The sequence below is a fragment of the Pteropus vampyrus genome, unplaced genomic scaffold (assembly GCF_000151845.1).
Source record: "Pteropus vampyrus isolate Shadow unplaced genomic scaffold, Pvam_2.0 Scaffold15, whole genome shotgun sequence".
Classification (NCBI taxonomy): Eukaryota; Metazoa; Chordata; class Mammalia; order Chiroptera; family Pteropodidae; genus Pteropus; species Pteropus vampyrus.
Window position 1 is genome coordinate 1,836,057 of NW_011888796.1, and position 23,559 is coordinate 1,859,615.

At 36.2% G+C, this 23,559-nt stretch overlaps 1 protein-coding gene and 1 pseudogene across 10 annotated transcripts in view; one reads left to right on the top strand and one right to left on the bottom strand.

The window, feature by feature from the left end:
* RAD51B (RAD51 paralog B) overlaps window positions 1–23,559 on the bottom strand; it is a 490,110-nt gene that overhangs the window by 421,412 nt on the left and 45,139 nt on the right. The window lies entirely within an intron of this gene.
* LOC111735910 lies at window positions 14,271–14,386 on the top strand (annotated as a pseudogene).

Sequence of the window (23,559 nt, forward strand, 5' to 3'; positions counted from 1 at the left end):
TACAACTTTAATACATTCATGTAATTCTTGAAGCACCTACTAGTTCAACCAATAAGTATGTGAGCTTGGCAAGTTACTAAACATCTCTGAGACAGTTTATTTATCTTTTTTTAAAAAAGGGAATAATAATCCTCACAGAGTTATTGCTAAGATTAAGGAAGACCAAGTACATAAAGCACATTTTAGTAATAATTACCCTTTAATGCAGGCCTATATTTTAAGGCCTATTAGAATGAATATAGGTGAATTGCTAAATATGACATTTTTGTAAAATAAATAATAATAAAGGGAGGAAAAAACTAGAAGCAGAAATACTAAATACGGAGACAAAGAAGGGGAAATATCTCATAAATAAGGCAATGTTTTGAAAGAAAATAACTTTCTTATATATTTGTAGCTGAAAAAACAACTAATACTTTCCAAGTGACAAACCTGGCCCAAACATAGCAACTGGGAGATTTATTTTTACTAAAATTATTATCCAGTTCTGTCAGAAAAATCCTTATATCTGAGGCACGTACTCTGAGATGAAATTGTCTTAGTGGTGAAAAAAAAAAGCCCGTTCAAATATGCTTTAGTTTTCTTTTCCCACTCTTGTACTGTTTCTTCAAAAACTAAGTCTAAAGCGCCATCTACTGTGTCTGTTAGGATCATATTCACTCTTGTTGGTTTTATCACAGAATGTTGTAGAAATGCAAAATGTAGCAAATTCAGAATCTGTTACTTTAAATCCTATCCCAAAGCACTTAAAGAGGGTATGATTTTTTCCCATTATATTTTTATACAATATAGTTAGATGTAAATGCGCGCACACACACACACACACACACACACACACACACACTCATATCTGAGCATTTTTCCTGCTTTCTTTTCACTTTCTTCTTAAGTAGGCCTGAACTCATAAAAAGCATTACAACAGAGACCAGATGTTTATTTTTATACATTAGAGAGACAAGCAATAGTAACAGCAATTTTTTACTGAGGGCTTACTATATGCCAAATACTGCTTTAAGTGCTTTTCACTCAATATCTCATGTAATCTTCACAAAAACCCTTTGAGACAGGTGCCATTAGTATTAGCTCCATTTCACAGATAAGGAAATTGAGACACAGAGGAATTATTAAATATTTTGCCCAAGGTAACACAGTAAGTGACCAAACTATGGTTGAACCCAGATATTCTGGCTCCAGAACCCATTTGTTAACCATAATATGAAGCCTTCTATTATTACAGGTGGGTTCGAATAACTATTAATCATACTTTCTATCATCAGAACTACATAAAACAACCCTACATCATGTTATATTTCAATACATTCTAACATCATTCTATCTTTAGGCTTTTTGTGTACAGCTATATTTAGAAGGACTATTTTTATGCAGAGAAGAACTTATTAAAAATACCTGGGCCCTTGCTCTGGAGATTCTGATTTGATGTTTAAACTGGAGTTTGAAAACTTTGATTTTAACAAGTTCCCCCACCCACCAACCCACCCCACTCAATGAATGACACAGCCAATCTGGGACCCTCATTTAGAACAATGGAGCTTTATGACTTATTTTATTCTTGGGGTTTTCATGTGCTCTTAGATTAGAAACCTTTTAAGAGTTTAAATAGAGAGAACTATGACTATGAAGGCAAAACGTTGTCAGAAATTTAAATATGTGGGAGATTTTTGTGTTTATAGTGACTTTCAAAATAGGGAAGCACAAAATTGGTAAATGGAAATTTTTAATTTTGTTTTAATAATCTCAGAAGAATAAAGGGAAAATAAAGTAAGTCTACGTAGCTGCTTCTGTACACAAACTCTTTTCTTTCCCTCTAGATAATTTATTCTTTGAACTAGTGGTTTTCAAAAATTACTCCAAGGATTCTCACTGAGGGGGGAAAAGAAAAAGCAAGAATTTAGCACCGTTCCCATCCCAGCCTCACTTAATCAAAACAAAGTTTCCATAGATAATGTTTGAAAACCATTAACTTACTCCACTGAGATTGACGCAATTGACTGCTGCTTGTTTCACATTGATATACCACCATGCAAATAAAACTAAGCATCTTGAGGTAAGGGGCTGTGACTCGTTCTTTTGAAGTAAATGGATGGCTGGATGGATGGATATAGATGGCCAGCCCACAGCTCCTGTGACAGTGGCTATCTTATTTATTAATCCGCAGGGTCTTTTTCATAACAGATATAGGCTCTAGCAAGAAAATATCAATGCATTAAAGGAATCTCCAGTCACTACACAACCTCCTGCTTCCTCCCTAAGAGAATACTCGGGGACACAGAACTGAACAATTTAAAAAAAAAAGAAGAAGGTCACTTATAAACATAGTATGTCTATAATGTAATGAAACTAGTGTTTTAATAAGCCTCTATAACTTACATATCTAAATGAGTGATGTTTGTAAAATAATTCAACCAAGAACTTATTCTTAAGGAAATCCTACCATTAATGACAATATGGATGAAACTGGAGGACATTATGCTAAGTGAAATGAACCAAAGACATATACTGCATGATCTCACTTATATGTGGAATCTAAAGTGTCAAACTCATAGAAGCAGAGAATAGAGAGTAATCTAAAAAAAATGAAGACCTGCCACCACAGAAAATAATCAAAAGAATATACTAGGTGCTATTGCTACAAAAACAGGAACATGCATAAAATGAGTATATAATCTTCCATGACCATTTCAAGGGAAACAGCATTTATTTGGTTGTAATACTGCTGGCATTAAAAAAGAAACTCAGATCCCATATTTTTCAATCACTATATTTTATAATTACAACTACTGCCATAGTAGTTTTCATTTTCTACATATCAAAATGTTCTTTATCTGAAGTCTTCTTTTCACAAGAGGAACCAAAGCTATGTCCTTTACAGGGCTTCCACAGTCTTTCTCTTAGACTTGGCAGGCTTTGTAAATTCAAGATATTGACATTATTCCTGCTGCTTCACATAAGCCTCCACTTCGAGTTCTGTATGTCTGCTATCACATTACCCAATTCTTCTACTATTCCAAATACTCTGAAGAAGCTTCCCAGAAATCCCTATTTGGATCAGCAAAAACAATTTGGTGTCATCAGCAGATTTCACCATTTCCTTCTGGAGTCCTTAAAACATTACAAGCGAGCTCCCAGTATCAACCTTTGGAGTTCCTATTATCGACCTCTCTCCAGCTTAAGTCAACTCATTCTCTGCTACGTTGTGATTCCCATCATAGGACCAAGAAGTGTTTATTCGCTAAAATCTTAAAATTTGATGAATTTTTTTAAACTATAAGTTGCAAAATACATTACAAAAGGAAAAGGGAAAATATTCCTGAAGGAAAGGCCAAAAACCAGCACAGAGAAACAACTCCTACTTGAGTAGTCTTATCCAAGCACTGGCACCATCTTACAGTCAACTGATTCTGAAAACTCGACAGAATTTTGACCTTTGCCCTCCAATATTTACTTCTTTTATAATTGTATGAGGAAACTTATTGAGTACATTTGAAAATTCTATATGAATTATAACCGGCAGGTCCAACTACTTTATTAGCTTTTTCCCCCTTTATTATATTTGAAGGGAAAAAAGCAAACAATCCTTTCTCAGAAAGTAAAAAAGCAAACAACTTTCTCCTCAGACTGGTCCATCATCTGAACAAGAGAAATCACTCTTTCTTTTATTCAAGTGCAAATCCGTTTGAAGCTTTCATTCTGTTTTCCCAGCCTGCTCTCTGCAGCTGCATAAAAGATGAGATGTGGGAATGAAAGAAAACGAGATTGGGGCCAAAAACCAATACGGTCCATATGCAAACTCATTCAAAGAGCAGCAAGGCTTCTGTACGCCCTTCCCACTTTTTCCAATTTAGCAGAAACTTAGCCCAAAGGAGGTACTATCCTATACAACAGTTATTAGAACCCCCCAACCCCACCATCCAGACACAGCGCCTGAGGTGTTCTCAGGGTCAACCTTTAGCTCTAAGAGAGGTGGAAGGAGGCAGGATCAACGAAGTGACCTCACAGGTCTCTCTTAAGATGCTTGCAGAGCAAGAGAGTGGCAGAGGCACAGCAGCAGTACACAGAATTTACCTATTTTACCCTATGCAAAATCAAGGCAAAATCTTCCCCCAACAAAACAAGTCTGCTGTAGATTTCAGAAAGTCTGGCAGCCTATTAGCCTACATGTGAGAGTATCAGGTAACCTTATAATCCCAGCAATCTAAGCAGACCAACAGTGAACCACATAACTGAAAAAAAGTTCACTATCAAAATCAAACTCTGCTGGGATTAGAAGGATATTCTCAAGAGTTTTTACTCGGATGCCATTATAACTCCGTGTTATTTTTAATACTGTTCTTTGGATTTTGCCCCACACAGAATTCCCAAGTCACAGGAGGACTATGAACAATGTCCAGATGTATAAAATGCAAAAATACTTCCCTCCTACTTGTGGATTCCAAGATAAACACCACAAGAAGCACGTGTGACTAAACTCAGAGCTCAGTCCAAATTAAATACTGCATCATGTGCACAGTGTAGGGCTTAAAAAACAAAACTGCACAGATATTCTGCACGGTTCGTAAGCCAGACTTGGGCAAGCACATGACCGTGTTATAAGAAGGAAACATGAATTAGAGAATAAGGGTAAAGGGTGAGAAAAGTCTCAGTCATGACCTTTCCCAGAAAATCGGTGCTATTTTCAGAACACTTGTATAATATGGGATATAGATGAAAGAGGAAATAGTATTTTTCTTTTTTTTTCCCTACTGATGGCCTTCAATTCTAAAACTGCCCAACAAATAGGAAAACCCTACAAAGATTTCAAAATCTCTAGCTAAGCCATGCACAAACATTAAACACACACACACACACACACACACACACACGTAATGAATACTTAAATGTCTGGCTGGCCAGCCCAGACAGAAACCTTTTGACCTATAAACTGAGTTCTAGACAGAGTACATGGAACCTTAAGAGGCAGGGAAACAGGACATTCAGGTTATGTGAAAAGACTTCAACATTATTTTTATTGTATTTCAAAAAATTAAAGTAAAAAATAGAGAGATGGATAAATAGATAGTAGACAGAGAAATGGTTTGGCTAAGTGAATGAGTTCTTCTTCTGCAACTTACCCTAAGTGAATGAAAGCTTTTAATAAATTAAGGTTGGAAAATGTTTACTGAAATACTTGATTTTTTAAAATTATACAATATTTGATAGATACAAAAGAATATATACATACACACACACATATATATATGTAGGTGATGCAACATGATAAAATATATATCTGTGAACCCATCACTCAATTTATTAATTAGAATATTCCCCATCCCAATGAAGTTAGTTACACATGGGCCCCTCCTGAATCCTACCTTCCTGCCCTGCCCCTTGATGCCCATCGCTATTCTGAATTGTGCATTTATTTTATTCTTGCCTTTTATAAAGAACAGTTTTCATCGTAGCTATTGGAATATTCAAATGTATTTAGTAATCCCCCTTTGTGTATGCTTTCGCATTGGGAAGAAAAAGGTCCTTACCCCAAAGTATGAAAAATATCTGCTTGTATGTCTATCTTCCCCCAAATGTAAGTATCCCAAGATCAGGAATTATGTCTTATTTGCTCTATCTTCCCAGTACCTAGCAGAGTGATAGGCACAGGAAATATGTCAAATAATTATTATTCAACTAATTTTTCAAATTGGAGCTCAACTGCCCTAAATGTTTCACACTCAGAGCTGGCCAACAACAGCAATTATTACTCTTTTGATCATTACCTTTCTTCGATGACAGATCTTTCCCTTGGCTCCAGGCCCAAGTTTATCGATTATTTCCCTAGCCTTCAAACCAAAATAAGTCACTGTATCACCTCATCACACATAGATAAAATCATAAGTGGCAGTAAAATTGTCAAATGAGACTATTTCCTCAAGACTCATAGAGTGCCGACCCCTTAGTCTGGGAGAGCACAGTATCACATGAAAGTTTAATTTAATAGTATTTGAGCAATACTTAACCGCAGATGCCAGTAAGACATGGAAGAGTCAATTGTTTTCTAACCAAGGATAGCATCGTCTACAAAGCAAACTATACACAAACTGACTGAGAAGTCCCTGCTATTTGACAGCAAAAAGTTTCACAACCACTCTAAAATATCTTTACATTATGTACTGAACACAAGTCTCTTGGGGGCTATGTTCTAAAGGATAAGCCTACACCCTCAATTATGTCACTATTATGTAATATGCTCATGATTACAAATTTGTACATCAGCCTGAAAAGGAAAAACTGATAGTTAATCCTGTTACAGATTCAAAATTATATTGTTCTACCTTCCCCCAAAAGTATTAGGGTTAGGTAACCTCTGACTCATCTCTTCATTCTGATCAAAGCACAAGATTAAGACTAAGAGTAAGAAAATCCAAAATGTCTTTCCTGGTGTGGAGAAGAGTCAAGATAGAATGCCTCTCAAGAACTTAAGCCACTCATAAGACATCAATCTAAAGAATCTTTCTTAAGAGACAAATGTGTTGTTATTCCAAAAGGTTTAATAGTTACACTTTAGGAAGCAAAGTTTAGGGAACTGTTCCCATAAATAAGTGTTATTTATAGTCTGGAATAAGTTTTTATATTGTAAAAAATGGAAATGAAAAGAAATTTAAAAGCATACAGCACATGTCAAGCTACTTTAGAAAACCCACATCTTTTCACAGTACAGCTCAGAAGTCTTGATCAAGACTTCTCAATTTTGGTAGGCCATTCCTGGGGAAAATCTTGAGAAGGTGAACATCTTTCTCTGAAGGTTTTTAGTACTCTATTTCAAACTCTTAATGCAAAAAAGAAGCAAAAGTCACTCCTCCGTTACTATAATTTGCCAGATATGTGTATTTCTTAATTTATTTCAGTCGACTTAAAAAATCTCTCTACTTACCACTGAAGATCAAGCCGAAGATGTAGTAAAGGGACTAAGAATGCTCTCGAATAAACTACTTACAGAGACTGGCCAAAAAGATGGGCAAGCGATCACAACCATTTCATTGTGTCACTTTGTGGTCATCAAAGCAGTCCACCTGCTCAATTACTAGTAAGCAAACATCTCCACTCAGACCGTGACAAAGACACACTCCATTTTCTCCACCTACCTCCCCTCCACAAAGGGTTGCTCTCACTACACCTACAGTCAAAGAAAGACAACAGCTTGTAGCCCTGTGATGTTGATCAATTGTGAGGGCATTTCTCTAATGACAAAAGTAGAACTACTGTCATTCCTGATGGAACAAGTTAGTCTCTGTTTTTGTTTTATTTTTAGCTAGATCTCTAAGAGTATATCTTGCCTGAGCCACAAAAGAAGGAAACAGCTATTCTTTTCTCACAATCCCAACCCCTAGTATTTCTCTACTACTTTGTAACTAGGATAACATAAAGGATGAAGAAGATATGTTATATGCTAGAGGACATTGTTTTACTATTAATAGTTTAGCTCTTTTTTGGCTTCCTATAATTACATTCCCTATTGATTTAGAGAACAGTTTTGAGTATCAGTAAAAGACAATCGTCCGCACTGTTTATCCCCTTCATGGCAACCTACCTAATACAACCAAGCACACTCACCACAATAAATCTAAACCACTTTATATCGTTATGTTGTAAATATTGCATTTGTATGTATATACTTGTGCTTTAAAGAAGCAAGAAAGTGAAGACAGAATGGGAGAAAATATTTGAAAATCAAATATTTGATAAAAGACATATACAGAATATATACAATGAGCTTTCACAACTCAATGATAAAAAGACAATGTAATTTAAAATGTGCAAAGAATTTCAATAGACCTTTCTCTAAAGAAGATATACAAATCGTCAATGAGCTCCTGAAAAGATTCTCATCATCATTAGTCATTAGGGAAATACAAATCAAAACCACAGTGAGATACCACTTCATACTCACTGGTGTGGAGAGGAGTCACTACTGGGATGACTATAATTAAAACAAACAAAAGCAAGTATTGACAAGGACATGGAGAAACCGGAACCCTCATTCATTGCTGATGGGATTGTAAAATGGTGAAGCCACTTTGGAAAACAGTCTGGCAGCTCCTCATAACATTAAGTACAGAGTTAGCACGTGACCCAGCAATTCTACTCCTAGGAATATAACCAAGAGAAATGAAAACATGTGCACACAAAAACTTGTACATGGATGCTCATAGCTGCATTATTTATAATAGCCAAAAGGTGGAAACAAACCAATGTCCATCAGGTAATGAATGGATAAACAAAATGAGGTGTATCCCTGCAATGGCATATTACTTGGCAATGAAAAGAAATGAAGTACCAATAACATGCTACAATATGGGTAAACTTTGAAAACGTTATGCTAAGTGAAATAAGCCAGTCATAAAGACCACATATTGTTTGATTACATCTTTATAACATTTACAGCATAGTCAAATCCATAGAGACAGAAAATAGCAGTTGCCAGGGGCTGGAGGGCGATAGGAACGCAGAGGGACTGTTATTAGGTATGAAGATTTTTGGGTGAGGTGATGAAAATGTTTTGGAATTAGATATTGGTGACAGTCACACAAGTCTGTGAATACACTAAAAAACAAAACACTGAATTATATACTTTAAAAGGGTAAATTGTATGGTATATGAATTATATCTCAATAAAGCTATTTAATAAACATATCTTATTTGAAGGCTTTTTATATGTTGTTCTTTATATAACAATAAATATTTTGAGAGCTATAATGATACATCTATTTTCTAGTATGTATTCTTGAATATAAAATCTCTGGCATTCAATAAATGTTGATCTACTGATGCTAACCTCTGATATAGAATTCACTTGCATTGAAATCCCTCTCTTCCCATCTTTTATTCCTCTACTCAATCCTGACTTAGTTCGAATGCTCATCTTTGTAAGACGAAGTAGGCCCTAGAGACTGAAGTTGTAAATAATAGGTGCCTTCAATCCCTGTTGTTTTAGAAATAAGAAAACTACAGCTAGTCTATTTATCCAGGGCGAAACAACAGAATTTACATTAAAATTTAAGAGTTATACTTACAGAATTGGCATTATAAAACCATCTCTATCTTATGACTGCTTTATCTTCTAGTTATCTTTGAAAGTGCACTATATCTTACACTTCAAGGCAATTTTCTACACACTCTGATGTGTCAAAGGAAGGCCTTCGGTATATCCAAAAATTAACTCTCTCAGAAAGGATTCTTATACAAACCTATCTCATACCAAGTTCACTATAACTAATAAGATTTATTCATTCTTTCAACCAAAATTTATTGAACACTCACACCTCTCGAACACTGGGATTACATAAATACATTAAATTAGATACAGACTCTACTATGAAAGAATTCATTATTATGGAGAAACATAAAAGGCCTTATAAATAATGGCAGTGGTGTGCTGTAGCTGATGAGGGAGTATGGCACTGTCAGGAAAGTCTTCAAAGTCAGAAGCCTGAATTCTACAAACAGCCAGGAAAGCTACAGACCCTAATCAGAAGAGGGCTTACTGAGGCCCCCATGGGATCCTACCACCCATTCAACACATTTAAAGACCTCCCTCCACCCTCACTAATAAGAGAGCCAAGTAATGAATCACATGCTCTGGATTCCTGCATAACTAGCCCTTGAGGAGTTCATTTTTAAATGCTAATAAGAATATATTTTTTTAATTCCAGAAAAGGTTTTTTTCTGATAGAAGAATGAAATAGAGAACATAAAACAAACAAAATTAAAATTTTAAAGTATTCTTTTCCATATTATTTAATATATTCTACAAAGAAGGGGGTCAAGATTTCAAGTTCAAATATTTCAAGCTCCCTTTACTTATAAACTCTCAGAGGGTAGGGAGAACATCTTGCTCACCATGGTATCCTCAGCCAGATTCCCTGACTCTCATTAAATACATGTCAAATGAATGAATAACCAAAAAATGAACCAGCAACAAGTGGTCATAGGGACCACTCTCCTGAGGTAATTATTGACTGCATTTTACTACTTCTTTCACAATATACCTCTTTCCTTTCTCCTTTTCTCTTTTCTTTCCCTCCTACTTATTTTCTCTCTTTTTATCTTTATCTCTTCCTTTATTCCTTTCTCTCTTATTTTAAGCCTATGTTTTAGGACTGCCACCAGCTGCTCTCACTGGCCATTGTTTTGCTAGGTTGATCTTAGTGGTAGCAATAGAGTGCTCGCATTTTCTAATTATAAAGCGCCACCTAGTGGTCTAAGCTCCCTTTATCCAGAGGTACCAAATAAAACTGGAAAACATGAAAGTTAACTAAGAAACAGCAATCTGTCATTCCAGATTGGTCTTCTGGCAGCATCACATACACTAAAACCCATGTCCTTTCATATCCATAACCAAGGTATCCAAAATTGCTGATGCTGACACTCAAAAAAGATTCAGTCATACATATATTTGTTTCTTACCCTAAAGTGAACAAATTGTTACTTCAATTCTGGCAGAACTAGCAAAGGTACAATTCCATTGAAATATCTTATTTAAATTACACTTTAAGGCACTATGAAATACAAATCTGATTATATTTTCCTCTACTTGCAACATTTACTGAACTTACCTGATAACCTAACAAGACATTGAGTGACATTTTCTCCTATTGTCCCAGAATCAGTGATGAAGGCCCACAACTGAGAGCAAGAAGCAGTAAATGCCAACATCTGAGGGAAAACACCGAAAATTATGTCTAGATATTCCCCCCAAGTTTTGCTAAGAAGTAACAAAACTGGCTGGTGCATTCAACCAACCCTCCCAAAGGACAGAACTAAAGCAAGGCAAGGGAGAACCTGGAAGTCTGGCCTCATGAAGGTAGCATCATTAAGTGAGCACTTCAAGAGAGTTGGTCATATGGATTGAAGGTGAAGATGTCTGCAAGAAGGAGAGACTGGCAACTTGGTCCCAAGTTGGCTGCTTGATGAGCTGCAGAACCTGTAAGGACCTGAACATAGAGATATATGTAGCTAACTGGAGATTTCTGGTTAGAGTAGTCCATGTCCACAGCCCAAATCCCAAAGAAGTACCGTAGAGTAAGTTTATTGCTTACCTGGTAAGAAGAGGACTGGGGCCCTTGGAGAGCACATAAGAGGGCCTTATCAGTTCCAGTGCTCCCAAGTGCAAAAACATGAAATAAAAGAAGGATAAGGAATAGGGGTACCCAGGAGTACACCCACCCTATGAAGAATGGATCAGTGGGGAAAGCCCTTTTCTCTGGGGGTCCTCACTGACAGAAGGGGTCTTGGCGAAGTTGGACATTGCCTTGAAGAAAAACTCATCTACACTAAGACCATCATATTGGTGGAAGCCACCAATATCTGGCAGAACCAGAAGATTCAGAACATTGCCCTCCACTAACCACTCTGAAGACCTCTAATTCCCCTACTCCCATACTCTGTTACCAATATAGAGAATCTGGATCTCGAAAAGGGAGAAGGGACACAGTATTTCTGAGCTAGACCATAAGCGGCCTGAGTCACAGCTTTAGCCTGCACTGGGAGGATATGCTTCCCAAAAATTTACGCTGGCCTGGACTGTTTTAATAACAAAACATTTATACATACACATACATGTACACGCGCACACATGCACGCACACACACACACACACACACACGATAAGTTGCTTGAAATCTCAAGCAGACTAGAAAAATTTTGAAACAAGACTTGCTTATATCCTAATGAATTGGATTTGCTCAATAAATTGATTACCATAAAAACTACTGAGGCACTTGTTAAAAACAGACTCTCAGTCCTCCTCTGAGGATTCTGATTTTCTCAGCCTGGGGTGAAGTTTAGGAATTTGGTATTTGTTTTAACTTTCTAACTGATTCTTATAATCACACGAATGTGAGAAACACAGTTTAGCAGGAACTCATTAAACTGCGTATAGCATGCCTGCCCTATGAGATGGCTCTCACATTTCCCTAGTCCTTTCTCTGACTCTGTGCTATGAACAAAAAGAATGTTTGCCATTTCCACAAACAGTATTACAGATCCATGCTTGTCTTCTGAATACATACTCTCCTTAAGATGACCTTCTCTCTTTATTCATTTGGTAAATATCTATAGCACTTTTAACCTTCTATTTTATTACAGTTACTTGTTTATGTGTCAAATTTCTTCTTTTAAACTAAGAATTATTAGAGGGCAGGAATGATTGTCCTGACTTGTCCTGTTCGCCCAGGACTAAACAAAGAGCCTGATGTGTGGCTGACATATCATTGTTTGTTGAGTGGATTAGCTAATGTTTTAAGACTCTTGGATGACCATATATTACAAGGACTTATTAACTACAATAAAATCTTACTCAGTATTAATAATAATCTTCATTTAGATTATCTTTGTCTCCCCTTGCAGTTAATATACTCACACTATTTATCTGTATATATATTAACTGACCAAATAATAAATTAGATCAGGCATAAACATAATTCCATTTTTATGCAAGAGAAATACTGATGTGACATAAGATGGCTACATTTTATATTACAGACAAAGTATACAAAAGAAAAATGCAAGGTTTAAGACCAAATAGTTTTATAATTAGGCAGAATTCTTTAAGAAGTAATGTTTGAATTTGGTTTCAATCTCCAATTATATAACTTTATAGTGAAGAATTCCATAAGAAAAAACAATCCATTATTTTATTGGGAGAACATTACTTTATTGGCATAAGTCAGCAGGGTATAAGTCATCTTGGGAGGGTAAAATAAATTATTATACAGGAAATGTAGTTGCTTTCTGTACCTAAAATTAACAACTGAAAGTTTTTCCCCTTGCACTACTGCACAATCATTTTAAAAACAAGGTGTTCTTATAAACATGAGTGTCATACGTACAAAAAAACAAACAGATAAATGCTAATTCTTTCAACTAAAAATGAACAATCGTTTTCCCCTGCCCATCCTCTGAAAAAGAGAAAAAAAAAAAAGTTTTATTTTCTAGTGTGGCAGGGACTACACTTCAGCTAAGCCAAGTTAGCCCTAAGCTGTTGATTTGCCAGTTCAGCTACAAATGCTCAAATAGCTAAATACTAAGCCTCCATTCCAACTATGGGTGGTCTAGGGGCAGAGCACTAAACTTTACAAATCTTGACAGATACTGTAATTGCCTGTTTACTTGTGTGTATCCCCTACTGCAGCGTAAGCTCCTTTAGGTTAGTTTATTCCTCGGCTCTCTGAAAAAACTATGAAACTCTCAGAATGGTCAAACACATCATGTCTCAGTTCAATTTGCTTCTTGGAGACCTCTTTCCTGGATCTTACCTCCTCCTGATTCAATCTGTACTGATCATCTCTAGACCTCCTATCAGCTGTCAACCTGGACATCCTTTCACCACCATCTTAGGAATTTCCTTTAGCTCTCTCCAGCATTATGCCCCCCGTTTTTCTGGATTTCATGTCTTCTTTTTTCTTTCATGTCTCTTTCATGTCTTACCTCTCTTTCTGATCACTCAGTAGCTTCCAAAGGAAGGACATATAGGAGATAAGTTTTTTAAGAACTTGCATGTTGGAAAATATCTTTATTCTATCCTTATAATTGATTATTTGACTGGACATAGAAATCTATGCTTGTAATAATTTTCCCTCGGAACTTTGAAGGCATTGCTCCATTGTCTACTAGCTTCCAGTGTTACTTTCAAAAAGTCTAGCACTCTGCTAATTCTGTTCTTTTCTTTGTGACTTATTTTTACTCTTTGACGCTATGAAATGTCCTGGTAATATGTCTTTTTTTATTCTATTCACAGTGGTTAGCATTTTCAATTTAGAAACTCATTTCCTTCAGTTCTGAAAATTTTTCTTATAGTTTCGTTAATAATTTCTTCTCTTCCATTTTCTTTGGTCTGTTTCTCTGAAAGTCCTATTAGAAAAGACTCGGACCTCCTACATGGATTCTCTAATATTTTTATTATTTCTCTAATATTTTTGCAACTTTTTGACTTTTATTTTCTGGAAGATTTTCTCAATATTTCAATATATTCTTTTTTAAAGCTCTCCTATTATATTTTGAGCTCTTTTCCTCTGAATATCTCTTTTGCAACCTGTTATTCTTCCTTCATACAGCAGTATGTTCTCTGGTCTCACAGAGATAATTGCCAGGTACTACACTAAGTGATTTACCTTCACCATATTTAATCATCAAAACCAACCTATAGTGTAGCGGTTAGCATGTCTGCTTTACACGCAGAGGTCCTGGGTCACTCCTCAGTGGATTCATGGTCCATGGTCTACGGCCATGCCACCCTGAACAAGCCCAATGTCTGATCTCGGAAGATAAGCAGGGTCAGGCCTGGTTAGTACTAGGATGGAAGACCACCTAGAAAGACCAGGTGCTGTAGGCATAAGTAATAATTTAAATTAAAAAAAAAAAAACCTATAAGTAGGTGTTATTATTCCTATGTAGATGCCTAATAGACATCTCAAACTCAGTATTAAACAGGACCGAACTCCTGATCTTCCCCAAAAAACTTGTTCTACCCCCAGTCTTTCTCCTGTCGGTTAATAACAATTCCATCCATTCTCAAGCTAAAAGCCTAGGCTCCTCTTTTTGTTTCTCACAACATATCCAAACCATCAGAAGATCCCGTTGGCTGAACCTCCCACATGTATACAGAATTCAACCACTCCTCACCATCTTCGGTGCTACGACTTTGATGAAGTCACCATCATCTCTCACCTAGGTTACTATGAAAGCCTAACAATTCTCTCCTCTTATGTCTGTAACCCCTTACAGTCTATCCTCAAGACTGTAACCAGAGTGAGCCTTTGAAAACATTATTCAGGTCTTTGTTCAAATTTCACCTTCTCAATAATGCCAACCCCAACTACCCTAATTCTACACCAGCTCTCCTCCCTACTCCATATCTCCCTGACCCTGCTCTATTTTTGCTTTTCTTACAGCAATTTCTATCTTTAACATACAATTTCCATTTATTGCTTTCCCCCTAAATGCAAGCTGCACAAAGAAAGAGTCTTCATTGTTTTCTTCACTGATGTATCCCCAGCACCTAGAAGAGTAACTAATATTAAATATTTGTGGAATAAATGAATGAATATTATTTTATATGTGAGAGAAGTGAGATTAACTTGTCTAAGGACCCACATCTAAAACATAAAAAACCTGGTGAGAACCTATGTTGGCCTGGGGCCAAGTCCACGTGCTTAAATTAGACTGCCATTTATCCATATCTGTGATCAAAATGAGGTGAATAACCCACAGACTTCTAACATTTTTTTGGAGGGGCACGGTTTCTTATATTTCTAATACAGAAAAAAAAGAAAACACATTCCTTTGTATAAATTCAGAAGGAAAGTGTTTATGCCAATCTGAGAGGCTACAGAATGTGATGGCATTTAACTCAACACAAAAGCCAGCCAATTAAGCAAAACTGGAAATTTCTTTGAGCCCTTCAACTACCAAGACAGGAACAAGGTGGTCAGAGAAACTTCTAAGTAAGAATATCTGACCCCATTAGGATGTGTACTGTTTCCTCCCACTCTTACGTAGCAAGGCATGCCTTTGAGGTACGTGATATATGACTTTATCCATGATTTTCCAATCTTTCTTCCAAAGATTTACTTTAAACACATGCTATTTTGTATTTAACAGGACTATTGAAAACTTTTTGGCTAGTCCCTCTATTTCTATTCAAATGTTTAAATTACATATTCTCCTTAAATAAGAGCTAGGGAGAAAAAGGCTTCAGGCTCCAAAAGGAAATATTACTTTCTTTTGTATTGGCAAGCTTAGAAAGTAAGGATAGAGACTTTTTATTTGTTGTAACTTTAGACAATACTAACAAAGAGAATCAAACTCCTGTGGTACCAGTATGTAATTTGATAAATATTCTATGTGTTATGTAAGAATGACAAATTCTACCCCCTACAGTCAAGAGGAAAACTGGGATGAGTTTTATGTGTCTTTGGCAGCAGGTCTGGTAAGCAGGATTTAGCCTTGCTGCAGAAAAACAGGACTCTTGTGCTTATTGTCCTTCACACTCCCTACTTACTTGACGTCATTTCCCTCCAGCAAGGATGATAGAAGCCCATAAAGCTAAAGGAATCAATTCTGGAAAAAATAGTAAATTATTGCCAAAGTAGAGGAGAAAGCAAGCAGTAAGAAGTCTATTCCCAAAGAATTCATTCAGGCCTTCTCCTTTCTCCAAAGTACCATCATTGTTTTTATTCACTATTAAAATCAAGTCTACCCAATAAACCTTACTTAGGTATTGCAGCAAAAAGTTGCTAGTTTTGTCTGACTGGCATTTAATGCCCCCCTTCTTCTGGTAAATATATCCCATTTCTTTTGGAAAACAACCATTCCACATTTTCAGTCCATATGTTTTGGGAAGGGCTGCATCCCTAAAAATAGGGGTAGAGTGTGCCATCCAGGTCCAGTAGGAGCAACAAATCCCCCCAACCACAGTGGGCATATGACAGGCTTGTCCAATCAGAACGAACCCCAAAGACATGTACTGGAGCTAAAAAGAAGAGATAACATAGGTCTAAAGCTGTTTTGCCAAAAGTGGACCCTGAGAATAATGGTAACACAGAAGAAATTAGAACAAAAAGATCAAGAAAAAGAAAACTAAGTCCTAATAGAATCATGTGAGCCATCTGGATTAAATCTCACCTGAAGTTACACTAGTAAGGGAAAAACATATATGTGTGCGTGTGTGCATGTCCGTATGATATATATATGTATGTATATATGTACAATACACACATATATATACACGCATTCTAATATAAGGAATTCACCACTAATTCTAATATAAGGCATTCAACAAACATTTATTATTGCTGTAGGAAGCACTGCAAATCATACTTGAGTCCTGGAAAAACTAGAAGTTCAGAAATGAGACAAAGATCAATTTTTAGGGTTAAAACTGTATTGGTAACTATTTTATTCACTCAAGCTGCTAGCAAAGTCTAAGAAGATGATAGAGGCAGAGTGGATACAATATTTCTAGAATTAGTTCTACAAGCTTATTCCACAGACGTTCAGTCTTAGATTAACCAAGTGGATAATGAAATGCAGTATCATTAAAAATAGTACCCTCTTGGGGGTGGCTCCATAGTGTAGTGGTTAGCACGTCTGCTTTGCACGCAGAAGGTCCTGGATTCGCGCCCAAGGTGGAGCCACAGACCATATCCTGGGTGCGCCAGGCCCTGCAGGTGTGTCAGGCCCCCCGTGCACCCCACGAGCATGTGGGAGGGGACGCTCTGCCTTCAGATATCCAGCTCTTAAGGAGAAACAGCAACATCCATGGGTCAGGGGTGGAAGTAGGGGGAAGGGACAGAATTAAAGAGAGGAAAAAAAATAGCATCCTCTTTCCCATTGAATTTTTCTGATCATTCCAATGCCTTTTCTTTTCTTGTTTGCTTCCTACTTCTGTCCATTTTGACTCCATTTCCTCCCTCTATTAAACACCAAGACCTTACCAGCACTGAGTTAGAATATCATATAACTTCTGATAGGATACAGTGAAATATATTACTCATATATTACACTACGAACCCCTTTACACTCTTAAAAATTACTGAGGTTCTCAAAGAGCTTTTTTATATGTGAGTTACATTCATTGATACTTATGTCGACATAACAAACATCCAAATCTATAGAGAAATGTTAGGCATTTATTTGAGCCAAACTGATGACATGCTAGGAAGCAACATTTCAAATGCTCTAGAAAATGACAGTTTTGCAGATTATTTATACATTTGGAATTGAGGAGGGAAAGTGAGGAAGATTACATGAATGTGGGAGAAAGCAAGGCAGGGAAATCTTTATGATTGGATTACAGGATAGTTAAGATTATGTGCTCTCTTGAGGGTGGCTATGCTTCAGAGAGGTCTGAAAAAGAAGCATTTCAAAGGTGTGTTAACCTCAATGCACAAGAACAATGGACAGGGTCCACTTAAGGCAAAGATAAACTGTTTTTATAGGCCTTGGACATGATTCCCAACCATGACCTGCCCAGTTAGGAGTTTATGATCAGATCACCCTGTGAGGTTACTTTTGGTCAGATATATTACAGAGCCCCTTTTTGATCCACATTTGTCATATTAGAAATTAAAACTAATTAAGTATTTCAATACTTATCTATTCATTTAAGGTAACAATAATAAACTCATTGTATTTTAACTCAAACAACACATTTTTATAAATAATAACTACATTTTCAAAAAAAATTCTGAAAAGAATGGCACTGTTTTATATGTCTGCAAACTCCAATACAAGACAGTTAGATGCTCAGATCTACTTCTTCAATCTGTTGCAATGTATACTTTTGGTTGACTTATCTGAAGATAATTTGGCCTCAAACAGATATGTGGTTGAAAAAACAAAAGTGTTTCAATGGCTTTTTCAGATAACTATAGATATTCATCCTCGAATGTATACCAAAATTCAATGGTCATTTTTTAAAGGTAAGTTGCAACCTGGACTCTGAAGCTTTATCAATGAATTTTTTGTGCTCTATTACATTAAAATCTTCCCAATATTAATGAATTCCAAACACCATCAATCTCATCAGACAAGTCTTTAAGTGTTAGGAAGTTTTCTGCATTTTTATTTTGGGGAAATTTTCTGCCAAATAGAAAAGTCTGTATAACCATAGTTTGTCTACCAGTCATTTTATTTTCAAATAAAAATGGTGTTCCATAAAAAAACAGCTAATTTAGCTCACAATTCAAACAACTGCAACGGTGCTGCTCCCTGAAATAACCATCGTAATTCAGAACACACAAGTGCCTTATGAGTATTTACCATATCATTAGAGTAAAAACAAAACATGCACTCAAGGGGCAAGATTCAATGAAATTAATCATGTTTACTGATTCATTAGGAACATTCTTAAGCAAAACTAGATTTTTTTTCAAAAGTGTGTGGCAGTGAAAAATACACTGAGCATTAATATAGTTTGGTACCATTGCCTTAATTTGTATCGGGCACTACAAATTTAACATTGTTTTTTTCATGATCAGTGCAAATGTCAACACAGTAAAAAAGGCAAATAACATCTTAGTATAACTACGAAAATAGTTATGACTTTGCATACTCCCAGGGACTCCCCCGACTACCCAGGAGGCCCCAGGTCAAATTTTGAGGACTACCCTACACAAGTGGTTCTCAGCTTTGATGTGCATGAGAATCACCTGTGATTTTGAACTAATGAATCTATCTTTGTACATTGACAAAGCACCATTAGATGAATCTTAGGTGCACCAAAGATTGATAACTACTGACCTAGATGGTAAAGTGATAGATAAAACTAGGATTATAGCAGTGGGAATGGACAGTGAGAGATATCAAGAAACTCGATTAAGAACTAAAAAGCTTTACAGATTGATGAAATGTAAGAATGTGAAGAAAATTAAAACATCAAAGGTTTTGAGTCTTGATTACTGAAAATAAAAATGATGATACCATTAAGAGAATGAGAGAAGTCAGGAGGAGCCTATTCAGGAACTAGAGAAATAGGAAGAAAGATTAATTATTTTTTCCCGATCTTCCTGGTCAGAATTAATTTCCTCTTCCTCTATGCTCTCATGAAATGCTGTTTGGTTCTCTATTTTTTAATTTTACTTCATCTCACATTATATTATAGTAAGCTGTTTACAGGTCAGTTTCCCAATCAGCAGAAACTAAACTCCTTGAGGGCCTAACTGTGCCTGGGAGCACCAGTCCTGGGCTCTAACTATACAATCCTGGGAGTATTACTTACTCTCTATCCTCAATTTTATCATGTCTAAAATGAGGATTAAATGACCTACTTTTTAGTACCCGAGATAAATTTTCATAGTAACTAGCATAATACCTAGCACATAGTAAAAACTCAACAAATAACAATAATAAAATCAATCAGCATAGTTGCATTTCCCTTAAGTACTCCTTTCAGAGATAATACCTTTCTGAGTGAATACAGACCTTAGGTAATTCTCAGTGTAAAGTATACCACAAACACAATTCATTCTCAATTAATTATAGAAATGATCATCTAATTTGTGAATTGAATCATCCAATTTATCCTGCCACAGGCTCACAAAGGCCTTTAGAAAATGAGCAAATAAGAATTTTATAGTATGTTTTGCTTTTTTTGGAATGTTGAGCCTAACTCTGCATAAAAACTGGGGAAGAAATTCTCAAATAAAGTTCCTAGATTGCTACTAGATTTAATTTGCTCGTGTTATCTTTAACCTTCCTATATGCATATCATTTACAATTTACAACAGGGGAATGAAATTCTCTTCTCTATTCATGTGACTGAAACACATATCTGGTCTACAAGACAGCAGTATCCAAGAGTCACTCCCCAGAGGTTAATGGTACTGAAACAGATGTACAACACCAAACTCTATCTAGTTGAAGTAGGAATGGAGCCGAGAAGAGAATGGGAAGGAGTAATCCTAAGGGAGGTAAGATGCAACTCCCAAAGCTGGCTTTCAGCCAGCACTGCTACACGCACATCTCCTGACTTGCCAAAATCAACATTAGGGTCTTTCTGACCACAAGTAGTAAGGACTATAGTTTTGGGTTTCATCTAAAAATAACTATAAAGCAACCAAAAAAAAAAACAACCATCAGTCAAAGGATGATGAGAATTTTTTAAACTCTATCATGATCCAATAAATGCTGTTTCTATTACCATCAAAATGGTGCCCCTCCCCCGTCCACCACCAATTTAGCATGCTTGGAGGAAGTTATAACTCCTTAGGGAAAAAACTCTAGGATGTCATATCAGAACGCTTTCATTTGTAAGTAAATAAAAACCAATTCAAAGTGGCTTAAAATAGCACTTCTTCAGCTTTTGTGTATATATAAATCATCTGAGGATCCTATTAAAAAGGAGACTCTGATTCAGTAGAACTAGGGTTGGGCCAGAAATTCTTCATTTCCAACAAGCTCACAGGGGATGCTGGTGCTGCCAGTCCATGGACCACAATTTCAATACCAAAGACTTAAACCACAAGGAAATATATAGATTAACATATCTGGAAACTCAGAGATGGACTGTTCATAAATTTCACCAAGGACCCATAGCTTTTCTATCTCTCTGCTCTACCATCCAAAATGTCAGCTTCATCCTAAGGTTGGCTCCACCTTCTTGAATAAAGTATGGTTGATAACAGTAGTCAGGGCTACACGCTTCCTTGATCATGTCCTGCAGAAGATACAAAGTGGCTTCCCATGGATCTCTTATAAGAACAAGGAAGAACATTCCCAGAAACTTAAAAGACCTTCCTTGTATCCCATTTGCCTGAATTAGATCATGTGCTCATCCCTGGACCACTGACTGGCAAGGGAAAGTGGATAACCCTCAGACTAACCAGGCCTACCCCTGAACCGAAGGTGGGATCAGCTTTCCTGATGCTCATTGGTTACACAGAAGTAGAGGGATCCTGAGAAAAATCATCTGTCCATTAGGACCGGAGAAAGAGAAACTGATGCTTAGTAGACTATATAGACAACATCCAATATAGATAATATTTTCCTCCCTCATCCCAGCAATGCTATCATTTGGTTCTCAATCCACTGCATCAGTTTTTTCCATTTAAGAAATCCCATTATATTGGGACATATTTAAAATCTTTACTGTGTTCTGTAAGATGGCTTTCTAAGCTCCTTCACCTATTAGCATTTATATTAGAATATAACTATACAAATAATTTCAAAATATTTTTATCAATCTAAAACAACAAAAAAGCTAATTATTTCAGAACATATAAAATTATAGCATAATAAGAATAATAATGGCAACAGGATATGTAATAGGTTAGCAGTAAAGTAAGAAATAATTCATATTCTGGAATATATTAATGAATAAATGAATGAATTAGGAAATGTGGGCTTTGGTCTTGAATCTATCAATCTTTTCAGAGAAGTAAAACTTCCTCCTAGGGTGAAATTTATGGTACATAAATTATACCTCAATAAAGCTATTTTTTTAAAAAAAGTACTTCCCTCTAATAATGTAGAGCAACAACTTGTGGAGAAAACTTAGCCACATATGTCACAAATGCCAAACATTTACTATTTAGTTTAAACAAAAATCAGGGTCACATAAACTACATCAGAGATTTCTGAGAGCAATACCAAAAACGTGGGCTGTGTGACCTAATCCTTAATGTTGCTCTATTTCACAGAACTCTGAGATTCAGGAAATGTCATGTTCTCTGTAAGAGACACTCTTTGCTAGAAACCAGAAAGCAAAGACTTGAGTCAACTATATGGGCTCAAAGTTTGCACAACAGTTGCTCCTAGGAAAAAACTTGGCAAACATCTCACTCATAATTCACTAACAGATGAGACATTTTTTGTTTAAACTGGTAATCCTAAAGGAATGTGATCACTTTACAGGTAGGGCTCACTATTTCATAAAAGATTCTTTCATTAGGCACTTTTCTTGTAAAGTAAGAACTGTTATTTCAAAATCTGGTCTACAATGTACAATATAAATTGGTATACAAGGCTATCTTCAGATATAGATCTATGCTTTTCAACTTGAATTCTAATTGGTACTTAATTCAAGTCGCTGCACAAATCTGGCATTACAGAAATCTAGTGAAATGTAAAAATTTTAAGGGCATTATTATTCACAATAGCCAAGATATAGAATCAAACTAAGTGTCTGTCAACCGATGAATGGACACACACACACACACACACACACACACACACACACGCGCGCACACACACACACACACATTATTCAGCCATAAGAAAGAAGAAAATTCTGTCATTTATGACAACGTGGATGAACCTGGAGGATGGTATGCTAAGTGAAAGAAGTCAAACGGAGAAAGACAATGGTCTCACTTACATGTGGAATCTTTTTTAAAAAGTCAAACTCATAGAAACAAAATTGGTGGTTAGCAGGAATGGGGTAGGCAAAATCAGGAAGTGTTGGTCAAAGAGTACAAGCCTTTAGAAGTCCTAAAAAAAACACTACACTTTTTCTGCTTTCATGTACTTGCTCATACCATTTGTAATATTTAAATTGTTTCCCTCATTTTACCTATCTTTCTCAAGTTCTACCTCTTCCTTTATGCAGCCCTAAGAAGCCTCCAGGTGATTCCTATGCATGCTCAAAGTAGACAACCATGAGATTTGGTAATTATGATTGGCTATAAAAACTGAAAATCTTACAATAGTAATTTAAACAAATAGGTACTTATTTGCCTCAGAGAAGAAAAAGTCCAGAAGCAGGTAGTCCAGCACTGACATCCAATGATGTCAATATCTTTAGCATACTGGTTATCACATCGCAGGCACAAGGTTTTTGATGCTCCTTCAATACAGAAAGAAGGAATAAACAACCAAGGACCAAGCCCGAACTATCACTTCCCTTTTACCTGGGCAGTAAAAGCTTTCTTAAAAGCTTCCCCCTCCCTACTAATGAGCCTTCCCTTAAACGTTGTGACAAGCTGTATTTTTCCAATATAGCTACACCAATATATTTATCCCAACCCACATGCGCTTTTTACAATGTGATAGACACTTCTCCAACTG